Below are 16,192 nucleotides of genomic sequence, written 5' to 3'. Positions count from 1 at the left end.
TTCACACGCCTATCGTCCATGTCTCAAGGATCCGTTGACGGCATTCAGGATCACGTAGATGTTGAATGTTTAGTTTCCACGGAGCGTTACTTTTCCACACCTCTCTGCGGGGAAGAAGCACCGTACAGATGTAAGCGCTGTGATCGGAAAATACCAATGGCCAGCGTTCCGCGTCCTGGACATCATTTGCATGAGCCCGTGAGATATAAATGCGATCTAATCTGCTCGCCGAATGAATTGTCACATAGGTGCATCCCGGTGCATCTCCATGTCGTAATTCCCACGTGTCACTAAATACAAGGTCGTTGACAACGAGTCGCAACTCCTGGCTGATGCTTGCCTGCGGCCATTGGTCTTTCTGGCTGAGAACACAGTTGAAATCTCCACCAATTATTACACATTCATAACGTCCATGGAATAGTGGGGCAAAGTCTTCTGCATAAAATCGCGCCCTTTCCCGCCGCCGATTATTTCCCGACGGTGCATAAAGATGATGCGTGTCCCAAATGTCGTGAAAGCCATTCCCATGGCCGACGGAAGATAACACACGTTTTCCACTGGGAAGCCATCTCGCACGTAAACTGACACCCCACTCCCGTTGTGATCTCCATGTGACGAATAGGATTGGTAGCCTGCGAGTATGGGAGTGCAGCTATGTGGACGTCCTGCAGAAAAGCAATATCCACATCAGATGCCCAAATCGTTTCCTTCAGTAGAAGTATTTTGGCCGGTGAACGCACGTCATTTACATTTAATGTCGCAATACAGTTCGCATGGCGCTGAATCCCACTCCAGTAGGTGTATTTTGGCCGGTGAACGCACGTCATTTACATTTAATGTCGCAATACAGTTCGCATGGCGCTGAATCCCACTCTGTCGAAGCGCAACAACATCTCCCTGCATCGGCGCTGGGGGCTGAGTTAGAAGACGTTCCCTCGCCCCTCTCCCTTCACCTTCAGCAATTACTAGGCCGTCTTCGTGAGTGCCGGCTGCCTCTGTATGACGTCCGGCGCCTCCTCAATATCGTCATACCACATCTTTTCAGGCTGTGATATATTCGTATCCATAGCCACAGCATCTGCGTCTGGAGAGCCAACTGGCTGTGATTCCTCTTCAGCATCACCACGTCCCGGTACCGTCAATGTGACAGACCGCTGTGGGTCTGATCGAACAGTTCCCATTGCCTAATGCTGTTTCGTAGAGGCTGTTGTGTCTTCTTGGTCCACAGGCACATCGTCGTCGGGGCAAGGGGAGTCATCCCGAGGAGATGTCGTGCGACGCCGCCGTTTCCTCCTTTTCGGGGAACGCTGTGTGCGTGATCTTTCTTCCGTGTCCTCAGATTGTAGGGAATCACGGCTGCCCGACAGAAAAGCATCCGTAGGAACTGGAAGTGTTTCGAGTCCCATCGTTGTACTTGGCGGGAGTTCGGTCGAAACTGATGTTGTCGTCTTAGAGTGCGTTCCAGACGGAACAGCATCCGTAGTGGCTGTAACTGCTTCGTGTACTATCGGTGTGCTTGGTGGGAGTTCGGTCTCATCTGATGTTGCCGCCGTAGATTGTATGCGCGATGGAGCAGCATCCTCTGTCATCCCGACGTCTGCGACAAGGTTTCGGAGAGTGCCATCTTGATCTTGCACCGGGGCTGTGTCCTTTCGGTCATCAGCGGACGTAGTGAGGGCTTTGGCATTGGTGATCGATAGTACTGTCATCGCCGGCGATGGCTCCCGCACATCTGAAGGTAGCTGCATAGTCCGCCGTTGCATACAGTTCGACCTGAGGTGTCCCTTCTGGCCACAGCCAGAACATGTACGTGGTTGACCATCGTAAATCACCACCGCCGACAACCACCAATTGTCAGATAGGACGGTACATGCTTCTGAAGATCAATAGTGATCTGTCGCACTCCGTTAAGAACGGGTACGTGGCGAATTGTGTCGAGCGTTCTGCCTTGTGACCATGTACCGTGCCGTATGGCTTAAAAGCCTCGATAACTTCTTCAGCCGGGAGCTCAAATGGCAGCTCAAAAACACGTATTGTCCGTACACCCAGACCAGCATGTTCTACAGTTACCGTGCCGACATTCCCGTCACTATGGCAAAATCGGAGACCTGCTTTTGTCGCTTGTAGAATTCTCTCACACGCCACGTCATTTACCATCTTAACATACACCGTGGGACTAATGATGGACAGGTGAATTCCGACAATATCTTGACTTCCTCTCGAATGAATCATTCTACTGCTAAAGCCTTTGGTCGTTCGTAGTCTTTGCAGAAATTGAATCGTAATGTAGTTTTCCTGTACTTGTTCGCCATGATCGTTGTTACTAGCCCGTGCGCAGACTAAGTCCACAAGTAAACAAACACTCGCACACGCCGCACAGGCGGAAGTATCGGATCTCCGCTTCGCACGGCCGCTAGCACCGAACTAACACCTAGCTACCGGGGACGAACAATGGCCGTCATAAGTAACTTCTTAGAAGTAGATATCCTCGGTGTAGCGACTCAGTTAATAAATCAGTTAATAAAGACAAGGCCTCCGGTCCAGATTGTATACCATTTAGGTTCCTTTCAGAGTATGCTGAGACAATAGGTCCATATTAAGCAATCATTTATAAACGCTCGCTCGTAGAAATATCCGTACCCAAAGACTGTGATGTTGCACAAGTTATGCCAAAACACAAGGAAAGAAATAAGAGTAATCCGTTGAATTACAGACCCATATCACTAACGTCAATTGCAGTAGGATTTTGGAACACATACAGTGGTCGAACATTATGAATTATCTCAAAGAAAGCGATTTATTGACCACCAGCCAATGGATTCCGAAAATATCTTTCTTGCGAAACACAACTAGGTCTTTATTCCCACGTAGAAATGAGTGGTATCGACAGAGGATGTCAAATTGATTCCATAGCTTTAGATTTCCAGAAGGCTTTTGACACCTTCCCTCACAAGTGTATTCTAATCAAATTGCATAACTACGGAGTATCGTCCCACCTGTGCTGTTGTATTTGTGATTTCCTGTCAGAAAAGTCACAGTTCGTAATAACTAGGGGAAAGTAATTGATAAATCTAATATCTGGCGTTCCCCAAGAAACTGTTACAAGCCATATGCTGTTCCTGACCTATATAAAAGATTTAGGAGACAATATGAGCAGCCCTGTTAGATTGTTTGCAGATGGCACTGTTATTTATCATCTTATAAAGTCATCAGATGATGAAAACCAACTGCAAAATGATTTTGACTATACTTCTGAATGGTTCGAAAAGCGACTAAATAATGAAAAGTGTGAAGTCATCCACGTGAGTACTAAAGGGAATCCAGTTAATTTCATTTGCATGATACATCACACAAATTCAACTAAATACGTAGGGTTACAGTTACGAACAACTTAAGTTGGAATGATTACATGGATAACGTTGTTGGGAAAGCAGAACATGCAGCAAGAATCTACTAAAGAGATTCCTCTTTTTGAGCAGTACTGTGCAATCTGGAATTCGCGTCAGCTTTGATTGACGGAGGACATCGAAAAAGCTCAAACAAGGGTAACTGGTTTTGTATTGTCGCAAAATAGGAGAGATAGAGGAGTGCCACCAATATGACACGCTAATTGGGGTGGCAATAATTAAAACAAAGGCGTTAATCTCTGCGGCACGCTCTTTTCATAAAATTTCAGTCACCATCTTTCTCCTCGAAGTGTGAAAATATTTTGTTGATGCCAACCTACATAGGGAGAAATAATCATCATAATAAAATAAGAAATTCAGAGCTCGCACGGAATGAGTTAAGCGTTCGTTTTTCCCCGCGATGTTCGAGAGTGGAATGGTACGGAAGTAGCTTGTAGGTGGTTCGATGAACACTCTGCCAGGCACTTAATTGTGAATTGCAGAGTAATCATGTAGATGTAAATGCAGATGTACCAAAGTTTCCTGATGTACAACATTACAGAACACACTGTCCACTTATTAAGCAGGTCGGCAGAAGCCACACCCATCAGCTGTCAAAACGGCGCTGTTTATACATCAGCCAACACCCAATTATAACATATTGACTGGTTAACACCTGTTCCCTTTACGTCAACTTCCACATACGTTGTTATCAAATTAAATGCAAAATACTGAACTGAGGCTTTCAAGTTTAGATTTTTTTACAGACTTTAACAGAAATGTTTTTAATGAAGTGGTGCAGCCGGCTGGAATGGCCGAGCGGTTCTAGGCGCTACAGTCTGGAACCGTGTGACGGCTGAGGTCGCAGGTTCGAATCCTGCCTCGGGCATGGATGTGTGTGTTGTCCTTAGGTTAGTTAGGTCTAAGTAGTTCTAAGTTCTAGGGGACTGATGGCCTCAGAAGTTAAGTCCCATAGTGCTCAGAGCCATTTGAACCATTTGAAGTGGTGCACTGTCCGAAAATTCGAGGAAAAGACCGCAGGAGCGGGAAGCAAACTTTATTATAAACTAACGACCGACGAAATTGTGATCGCTAGGGCACTGTATCCGTATAGCGAATACCCTTAAGTAGTGTTCGTTTACCTCACTCGCCATGCACACACACGCGGAATCACACGGCTGGAAGTTCACTGACTGGGTATCACGCAGTTCTCACTCATAGAGTGATGGACAACAGACCAAACGCTTACGGAAACTTAGATTCCACACAGCTACGTCACATCGTAGCAGCGCTAATGCATTTGCTATTAGAATTTCTATTTAGCTGTCAATTTCCTGTGTTTTCTGTGGAGCAAATATTTGCTGTAGGCCTGATATTCACAAAGTATTATCATATTAAGACGAAAATGTTACTGTAGATCATTATTTAGGCTGTGGAACTTATAATGAATCATCCGCCTCTAACATTACCTTTTTTTATATACAGATAACCGATACCACGTATGCATACTATCGAGTCTTGCATAGGTTAAATTTATCTCAGCTGTTTCATTAAAAGAATTCAAATGATTTTGGATACGATGTATTATATTACAGGCTAAAATGTGTAAAAAAAATGAATGTGTTATAGTCGATATGTACTAACAGTTAAAATTACTCGTCTCTTTAGAATAATTGAAATTACAAAATCTCTGGCATACTTAAAATTCATATGATTAGTTGTGTAATCTAACACTAATTACTAAATTTGTTTCTGGATTTATTTATGGAATAATGTTACAATTTGGTAAAAATTCTTCTCCTGTTGAGAAACTTTGTAAACTCTTTTGCTTTGAATACACTTTGGAAATTGCGAGTACCACAGAATGTAAGTGAGTATGCCTCAGATGGAAGTAGACATTTTTGTAGGTTTGTCACCAACAATGTAATTATTGGTTTTTTGAATGTGGAAATTACAAAGTCAGTGTGATTTAGAGGAATGGGATAAAATAAAGAGATATTCATAGAAACAGGCAACTCTTCATCAGTTGTCTTGTCTTCAAGAACCCGCAACCTTAAATCAAACTTTTGAGCATCAAGAATGTACTCCTAGATACAACAAGATTTTGAGCCAGCAACAACAAAAACGAGATAATCAAGATAAGTAAAAGAGACCTTCTTTTGTAATCTTACTACTCTCGAATTTTTCTAAGTTTGTGCAAACAATGACAACTTTAATGGGGATGTGTAGGAGGGTAAGATTACAAAATGTAGATTTGTGAGAAAGAATAGCTGATTAAATAATGCTCACTTTCAGTCAGCTGCTAAAATCACACTTATATTGAGAGATATTTTGAACAGAGCAAATTAAAGAGATTTGTATTGAGGAGCATGACAATTGACTATAACTGTCAATCAACAAAAGAACTGCAATCCAGCTACACAGTAGGCCTTCGTGAGTGACTTGAACAAATGAACTAATAAGACTGGTTGCAGTTGATGATATGAACGGAAAGGGAAATGAAGCGTGAGATGCAGTGTTGAAAAGACATTGTTGTTATTTGAATAAATCTGCATGTGGATAGTTATTCGAATAAGTAGATCATTTGAACAAATTTATTCGTCAATAAATTATCTGTAACTTAAATAACGAGTAACATATAATGCCACTGTATTCTCTTTCTTCAGTTCTTGTACAAAATTTGTGTTTGTTCCTCTGCCATAGGGCAGTTTCTGTTTGATAAGTAACTTATTAACAGTTTTGGCACAAATGTGTCTTTGTGACTGAGCGCTTAAGTTTCAGACTACAAAATTAAAGGCTTAAGGTTGGAACCTACGATTTTCTCTGTTACTAATCGCATCTTGCACCTATAACAATGACAACAATGCTAAGTCTAGTTGAATCATACTCAGCTGTTTAAGTCTGTGAAGAAGAGAGAGAAGATCTCAACTTTTGAATGCACCAGGCTTTTACTAAGGCACTAATAAACTTGTTGTTTGGTCCCTTAGCCTGCCCCCCCCCCCCTCTTCAGTAAACCGACCAACCAAAAGTAAGAATCGTTTTGTCACACGCAGCGGGTGGGTGCAAGGTGGACGTGGAAGTTTCTTAGGGTTGACAGCTTTGTAAGAAACGCTACATTTTCTGATTTCTGAGCAAATGAGCAAACATATAACACCACATTCACTGGATTTATATCCTATCGAGGATATGTGGGACCACCTCGATTGGGCTGTTTGCACCATGGATCCTCTATCGAGAAATGTAGTGCAGTTGACCACAACACTGCACATTCTACATCTCTTTCACTATACTACAGAACCTCGCTGACTCTCCTCCGGCACATCTGCAGTGCAAAAGGTGGTTACTTAGGCTTTTAACAGATGATATGTAAATGTGACTGGACCATGAAATAGCCAAAGAGATGTGAAAGAAATTCGATCACGATTTTTGAATGATATTATCGTGCAAAAAGAAGAATTTATTTATAATGTGCTTAGAGAAGTGACATTAAAGGGGAGTCACAACAAATTATTTGCCAAAAACTACAGCAGAACTGATGTTTTCCCAGGTTTTGCTCAAGAAAATTGTGAGTTAAAATTAATATGTCTTTATCATGACTAAAGACGAATTCAGAGTACACTGCATCTGCATAACATATTTTCTTTTGTGTCACAACGGCAAAACTGCCAAAATCAAATGAAGTTTATAATGAGGTGTTAAAAACAGACATGTTCTTAACACTAATGTAAAAGAAACAAAAAGTAGATTCAATTAATAAACAACAAAGAAATGGAGCAATATATGGCACTCGATTTCAGATTTATCTTTTACTCTTAACACTATTTATTCACAGATGTTATTGTTATTGTTCATGTAAGTAAATCCTGGTCCAAGTAATAGTTGTTGTACATGAATAACGAACAATAATTTATATCTGTATTCGTAATTTGTCATTTGCAAAAATTTCGGCAGATGCTGGAGGTATGTGAAGCGCATCGCACAGGCTCACACAGCAGATTCGCATCCTGTGTGCAAATGATTGTAGGCATGTGAAATCAGCGTTGCTGGGAACAATCGCTCACGCGGCAGTGCCAGCCGTTTAGACATTTGTACTTGCGCTCACGCAACCGTTGATTTGCATCGGCAACCTTCGACAACTTCCGCCGGCGACTGGGAAGCGTATTCGCGCTCTCTGATGCACAGCTCGTGCACGTGCTACCACTCGGGTAGGCCAGGCGCTTTCGGGGCTCTAGTGACCGCTGCTCAGCGTGAGACTGAATGACGCCAGTTGGCGCTGTGAGTAAGTGGCGCGGCAAGGAAGCTACAAGGTAATAGATGATTGAAGTGATTTCATAAATTCACTGCAGCTACATTGTTTTACTAATATAGAAAAAGTGAATAAGTTTTGTATTGCTGCAGCCGCACTTGAGATTTCTGCCATGAGAGGGCAGCGTTGAGTACTTAAAAAGATGACGTCAGGTGCAGAGAAAGTGTGTGTTGTGCTCGAAAAGCATTAAATCAGTCCGCCTTTACAATGGAACGACAGATTAGAACGAAATTGAACAAAGATCCACCATTTACCGATTCCATTCGGCGATGATACGCGCATTTTGAGGCTTCAGGATAGTTCTGCAAGGGAGAAATCAACGGGTCGGCCTGCAGTGAGTCAAGAAAAGGCTGAGTCCGTGTGAGCGAGTCTCGCTCGTAGTCCACACAAGTCGACAAACAGACCAAGCAGAGAGTTGAACATACCACAGTCGACCGGCAGGAAGATGTTAAGGAAATGACTGAACCTGAAGCCTTAGCACTTTAATTACTAAAAGCCCTGATTGCGCCGACAAGGACAGATGCTTTGAATTTTCGGCTCAGTTGTAACAGCCCATGGAACAGGGCGAGTTTTGTGAGAAACTTGTCTTCAGTGATGAAGCACTTTTTTTAATAGAACAGTGAACAGCCACAACACGTGAATCTCGGGACAGAGTGTCCTCACGCTATCGTGCTACACATTCGAGAACTACGAATGGTTAATTTGTTCTGTGCACTCTCACATTTTAAAATTTATGGTCCCCTTCTCTCCTGTGAAAATTCAGTTACAGGACATCTGTATCCGGACATGCTGGAAAATTGGCTCATGCCTCAACTGGAGACCGACAGTGTGGACTTCTTATACCAACACGATGGTGCTCCACTCCACTTCCATTGTGATGTTCGTGAATTCTTAAATAGGAAATAATGAAACTGATTGATCGGTCGTGGTGAAGCTGACGTTTAGCAAATCATGTCATGGCCTCCACGCCGTCCCAACCTAACTCCATGATTGTTTTCTTGTTATGTGTGTGTGTGGTGTTATATGAAAGATTCATTGTTTACAACTCCTCTACCAAGGAACCCAACAAAACTGCCAGCTCCCATAAACAGTGCTTTTGAACAGACAGATAGGGACATGCTCTGCCAAATTTGAGAAGAACTTGATTATCAACTTGGTATGTGTAGAATCAACATGACCTGTGCGTATCCGTCTGGTGCCAGTATCTATCGGAAACGTACTAAGCACTTATCGGATACATGGCACACAAAAAGATGCACCAGCACGCTATTAAAAAGATGGCAATAACCTTCTGTGTAGTGCAGCTCTCCAATATTTACGTGAAGAGAGAGAGAGAGCACTGCTGTATAATTAAACAACACATAACTTTGGTTTCTACTGTTAGGAAGTAGTGTATATTTGTTTTAGAAGTTACTGCTTTTGTATGTTGTCTTAGAAACTGAGTGTCTTTGAAAACATATTAGGTTGGCGCATAAGTTGGTAGAGTTTTAGTTATTTCGGTGGCTATGGGTTTATTTATTGATTGTAACCTTCTATTCGTAGCTCACTGTTTCTAATTGAGTTTACATATTCTCATTTTGTCATTTGGAGATAATAAGTGGAGCCTTGGAGGCCTGAAAATGGAGTACCAAGTGGAGAGATCGCAACAAGTGGAGAGATCATAACATTTCCGACATATTCTTCTGTTTGAGTTCAACAGAGCGATGACAGCAGCGGAAACAGCTTGAAACGTTTGCTGCTTGTATGGCGATAATTTCACTGGACAGAGCACGACGCGAAATTGGTTTTCTCGTTTGAATTAGAATCCTTTTGACACTGGTGACTCTCCACATTCAGGAAGACATCCGTGGTTTGATGAAGGTCGTTTGAACGCAACAATCCTCAGTGATCGACGTCAGTGTACTCCACGGACTGTCATCATTCCACCATAGTGCGACATTTGCATACAATGGACAATGTTCGAAAATCGGATGTATGAGTACCACATACTCTAAGCCAAAATCACAAAAATCATCAGGTGCCCGGTATGTACAACTTTGCTTGTTCGTCATCAATTGGCTCTTAACAACACCGATCAATCCTGTCTTGTACCGTTACTAGTGACGAGAAATGGTGTCTTTATGTAGCGTAAGGAAAAGAAAGGAATTGTTGAGCCCAAACAAAGCAGCAACTCCCGGAACAAATACCTGCGCGTAGCCGCAAAAGGTTATGTTATGCGCGCGGTGCAACAGTGACAATATGGTGTACTACTAATTGCTTCCCCGATGTGTAACCATCACCTCTGACAGTTATTGTCAACAACTGTTACGTCTTTCAGAAGCAATCGAAGAAGAACGGCCAGGAAGACTGCAGGAAGTGAACTACTTCACGATATTGCCTGCCCGCATCATAATATTGACTGCAAAAGTCTCTGTTATGTGTATCTGTTGTGTTTATTAATTATGGAAAAACGCTACAAACTTCACTTCATTGCAGCCAGCACGTTACGGAAATAACACGGTCGCAATTACAGCGACGATCTCAAAATATTGTCGACACCTGTTCAATAACATATTCGTACACATTTGAATGCACCACAGCACCTGCTTTCGGAAACGATGTGTCACACACGTTTGCTGCAGGGTTGTGGAACACTCCTATGTTATTCATCATGTAGAGTAAATGATTCGCGTCCGTTGCAGGAAATTTCTTAATTTTTAAAACGACCGGTTTCGGAGCGCGAAATTTCATCTTCAGGTGCCACCAACTGCGAACAAGAGGATGCGTACTAGCGAACTAGTGCTATGAGATTGACATACAAAATGAAAGGTGAAGTCGCGAAAAGTGTTGTAATCGCGTAGTTATGAAATCGTAAATCCGTGGCTGACGGCCCAGTGAGTCATGGAAGGGGGGGGGGGGGGGGGGGCTCGCGGCCAAGTCAAACAAGGCTAACAACGAGGTTTTAGGCTTCAAAACAGGTCGTGCAGTAAATTAGGAAATTACTCGCCGTTGAAGCGGATTTTCTGTTCTATAAATATGTTCCTCGGTTGCTGATGTTCACCTGGTCAGATTTTTTGTTTTCATTTTGCTGGGAAAGCTGCCTTAAGTACCGTTAATTTATAAAACATCACGTAGAATTTAAGAACTTACAGCAATACATTTGCACCTTTTTCCTACTTGGGGACCGAATTTTGGTGTTTAAAATCTCTTTCGCAATAGGTTTGGAACCTAATGTTCTCCAGTCGAGACCGTGACTTGGCTATAGGTCAATACGAGCTATGTTAGCCACGGAAGAAACTGCTCTGACGTAATTACCGGTAAGAATGTTTTTACATAGCACTGAACTGTAGATTTCTAAATAAGTACATCTTGTGATACTTCTTTTGTTCTAATTTTCATGAGATTTAGTAATAGTTAACAATATTTTGCAATCTTGCGCTATCTGCATTGCGTTACATTCTCATCTTTCCTCCGTGGGGACCTCAGTCAAACAAAAATTTTGTAGAAATTTCTGCCTTTGACTGTCAACTGTTCATTTATTTTGCACAATAAAGATTTCGGCTTTTTATGAAATGTTGAAAGATTTCTGACCTGTCTGTGACATGTCATCGTCGGCAAAACATTTATCTGGCCTTTACGACCAGTTGTCGTATGTACTCGTATCCTCTAATACGACAACTGGTCTATAAGTATTGTTTGTGACATTTAATGGTCGGAAAACCTCATTTCAGTTCTTATCGACAAGTTGTCGCATATATTCGTCTCCTGTAATACGACAACTGGTCTATAAGACCAGATCAGAATATGTTTTTTTCGATTCTGACATATCACAGACAGCTGAGACATATTTGAATATTTAGACATGAAACTGAGAATAGTTACAAAGCCCAGATCATTATTGTGTAAAATAAATTAACAATTAATAGTCAAATGTTGAAAATTTCTTTTTTAAGAAAAGCATTACATTCTGTGTTCAAAGAATGTAGAAACCATAAATATGTAAACACCAGCAATTATTGTGCCACCAATTAAAAAAAAAGACTCCGGAGCATTCTAGTAATGCTTAAGCGTATCCTAATGGAGCTTTTCCCCTTTGCTGTAACAATTGTAAACCCTTCGTTTAAGATAGACCTCTTGAGTCGAAGTACAAGCGCCTTTCTAGGATTTCTCATGATTAGGTTAATGTTACAGTGTTTTGCTTTAAACACTCCTTAGTTCGCTTGCTATTTGCTTTGGAACTCTCGCATGTAGTAACCTTCGTATCTATGTTGTTGTAAGTTACCTCAGTACTGTGGGAATAATTGTTCAGTAGGACTTGAAACTCAGAAAATAATAAGGATGGGCTTTATGAACTTGTCAAGAGCATTTGATGATGCCATTAAGCCTCAACAAGGTCAGTGCTAGTATCTTCAATGAGGTAAAACGCAGCTATAGATCCAGAAAGAACGATAAAGAACACTATATATATATATATATATATATATATATATATATATATATATATATATATATATATATACGAGGGCGGTTCAGAAAGTAACCTCCGATCGGTCACAGTGCGGGTTGTGGGGGGAGTAGCGACGCCATCTGTGCGTTCACGCACTCAACAGGTCAGTCGGCATCAAGCCGTGGTCGAGTGAACGTCGTACCTGCGCTAGTTTAGTTTTTGTGGCAGTTTGAAATGTGTGCTGCAATAGAAAACCCCGCCAAATGTGAAGTGCGTGCTGTCATAAGGTTTTTTACAGCCAAAGGATATTCTGCAGCAGCTATTCATCGTGAGCTTTGTGCCGTATACGGACCAAGAGTTATGAGTGAAGGAGTTGTCCGTGAATGGGTACGTTTATTTAAAAGTGGACGAGAAAACGTTCATGATGAAGAGAGGACTGGTAGACCATCATTGGTGACTGACGAACTCGTTCAGACAGTTGATGCAAAAGTTCGTGAAAATCGACGTTTCTCAATGTCGGAGTTGTCTACTGGTTTTCCACAGATTTCTAAGACTCTCTTGTACGAGGTAGTGACAGCAAGATTGGGTTACCGTAAGTTCTGTGCACGATGGGTGCCCAAAATTCTGACCGACCACCACAAAACTCAAAGAATGGCCTCTGCATTAGATTTTCTGTCACGTTATGAGGACGAAGGAGAACCATTGTTAAACAGAATCGTGACCGGTGACGAAACCTGGATTAAGTACGTGAACCCTGAGACAAAAGAACAATCAAAGATGTGGGCACATTCAAATTCGCCTACCAAACCAAGAAAAGCCTCGCAAGATTTTTCTGCCAGAAAACTGATGGCAACGGTGTTTTGGGATGCCAAAGGGGTGTTGTTGGTTGAATTCATGGAACGTGGTACGACCATTAATCAAGACGTGTACTGTGAAACAATAAAAAAGTTACGACGGGCTATACAGAACAAACGCCGTGGTATGCTGACTTCCGGTATCGTTTTTTTGCACGATAACGCCCGTCCTCACTCTGCTCGCAGAACAACGGCCCTTCTTGAGTCCTTCAAGTGGGACATTATCAACCATCCACCTTACAGCCCAGACCTGGCGCCAAGTGATTATCACCTCTTCATGCATTTGAAGAAATGGCTCGGGTCACAGCGGTTTGATGACAACGAAGAGCTCAAAGATGCGGTCACAGGCTGGCTCCAGGCACAAGCGGGTGATTTTTATGCAGAAGGAATTTCAAAGCTTGTGAAGAGATACGATAAGTGCCTCAATCGCTATGGAGACTATGTAGAAAAATAGTGCAAAGATGTAGTTGTAAGATGTATATATTAAAATATTTTTACTTAACTTGGTGTATTTTTTTAAATCAACCGGAGGGTACTTTCTGAACGGCCCTCGTATATGGTGGTCCATTGAAAATAATCAGGCCAAATACGTCACAAAATAAGCATCAAACGAAAAACTACAACGAACGAAACTCGTCTAGCTTGGAGGGGGAAACCAGATGGCGCTATGATTGGCCCGCTAGATGGCGCAGCCATAGGTCAAACGGTCGCAGTTCGAATCCTGCCTCGGGCATGGATGTGCGTGATGTCCTTAGGTTAGTTAGGTTTAAGTAGTTCTAAGTCTATGGTACTTATGACCACAGTAGTTGAGTCCCATAGTGCTCAGAGCCAAACGGATATCAACTGCGGTTTTCAAATAGGAACCCCCATTTTTATTACATATTCGTGTAGTACGTAAAGAAATATGAATGTTTTAGTTGGACCACTTTTTTCGCTTTGTGATAGATGGCGCTGTAATAGTCACAAACATATCGCTCACAATTTTAGACGAGCAGTTGATACCAGGCAGCTTTTTTAAATTAAAATACACAACGTAGGTACGTTTGAACATTTTATTTCGGTTGTTCCAATGTGATACATGTACCTTTGTGAACTTATCATTTCTGAGAACGCATGCTGTTACAGCGTGATTACCTGTAAATACCACACTAATGCAATAAATGCTCAAAATTATGTCCGTCAACCTCAATGCATTTGGCAATACATGTAACGACATTCCTCTCAACAGCGAGTAGTTCGCCTTCCGTAATACTCGTACATGCATTGAAAATGCGCTGACGCATGTTTTCAGTTGTCGGTGGATCACGATAGCAAATATCCTTCAACTTTCCCCACAGAAAGAAATCCAGGGACGTCAGATCCAGTGAACATGCGGGCCATGGCATGATGCTTCGACGACCAATCCACCTGTCATGAAATATGCTATCTTCGACGACCAATCCACCTGTCATGAAATATGCTATTCAATACCGCTTCAACCGCACGCGAACTATGTGCCGGACATCCATCATGCTCGAAGTACATCGCCATTCTGTTAAGCAGTGAAATATCTTGTAGTAACATCGGTAGAACATTACGTAGGAAGTCAGCATACATTGCACCATTTAGACTGCCATCGATAAAATGAGGCCAACTATCCTTCCTCCCATAATGCCGCACCATACATTAACCCGCCAAGGTCGCTGATGTCCACTTGTCGCCACCATCGTGGATTTTCAGTTGCCCAATAGAGGAAATTATGCCGGTTTACGTTACCGCTGTTGGTAAGTGACGCCTCGTCGCTAAATAGAACGCGTGCAAAAAATCTATCATCGTCCCGTAATTTCTATTGCGTCCAGTGGCAAAACTGTACATGACGTTGAAAGTCGTCGCCATGCAATTCCTGGTGCATAGAAATATGGTACGGGTGCAATCGATGTTGATGTAGCATTCTCAACACCGACGATTTTGAGAGTCCCGATTCTCGCGCAGTTTGTCTGCTATTGATGTGCGGATTAGCCACCACAGCAGCTAAAACACCTACTTGAGCATCATCATTTGTTGCAGGGCGTGGTTAACGTTTCACATGTGACTGAACACTTCCTGTTTCCTTAAATAACGTAAATATCCGGCGAACGGTGCGCACACTTGGATGATGTCGTCCAGGATACCGATCAGCGTACATAGCACACGCCGTTGGCCATTTTGATCATAATAGCCATATATCAACACGATATCTACCTTTTCACCACTGGTAAACGGTCCATTTTAACACGGGTAATGTATCACGAAGCAAATACCGTCCGCAGTGGCGGAATGTTACGTGGTACCACGTACTTATACGTTTGTGACTATTACAGCGCCATCTATCACAAAGCGAAAAAAGTGGTCCAACTAAAACATTCATATTTATTTACGTACTACACGAATATGTAATAAAAATGGTATTCCTATTTAAAAAGACTCAGTTGATACCCGTTTGACCTAAGGCAGCGCCATCCAGCGGGCCAACCATAGCACCATCTGGTTTCCCCCTTCAAACTAGACAAGTTTCGTTCTTTGTAGTTTTTTCGTTTGACGATTATTTCGTGAGATATTTGGCCCGGTCACGGTCAGTGGACCACCTTGTAAATATAACAAGTCAGCGTTGTTATCACTCAATGGATAATATTATTCACATCCATCAGCTACAGAAAACCAGAAATAATAGAAAAGACCTCAAGACACAAGCAAAAAAGCCTCCAGGAGTCATAACAACAACATATACCGAACTATTACAAACATTTACAGCGTAAGTATAATAATTATCGGGAAAGTGATGATCTTCCTACGAGAGCCGTGACAATACTTTCAAAATCATATAGAAAATAAAAATCAGTCAAAGAAGAAAATACTAAAAAATGTATTTGGACAGATTTGTTAACGACGCAGCATGAGTAGTAGGTCGACCAAAGAAAAATCGATCAGCTTATATCAGAGAGAGACAAAACACCCACGAACATAAAATTCACATTCGAAAAGCAGAAAATAAAAATGGGAATACTTTCTTGACATATCATTAATGAGATAAACTATTTAATATCCATTAACAATACAGGGTGTTCAAAAATGTGTCTAATAGTTCGAGAGGTGATAGTACACATCGAAAGAAAAAAAGAAGTCCAATAAGCATCGGTCCGGGAACTTTCCGATATAAAAACGTTTTTATAGGTAGGGCTGCTCGATGCTTGGTTGCGGATCT

Source organism: Schistocerca cancellata, chromosome 8 (assembly GCF_023864275.1).
Source record: "Schistocerca cancellata isolate TAMUIC-IGC-003103 chromosome 8, iqSchCanc2.1, whole genome shotgun sequence".
Taxonomy (NCBI): domain Eukaryota; kingdom Metazoa; phylum Arthropoda; class Insecta; order Orthoptera; family Acrididae; genus Schistocerca; species Schistocerca cancellata.
Note: the sequence above shows the minus strand (reverse complement) of the source record.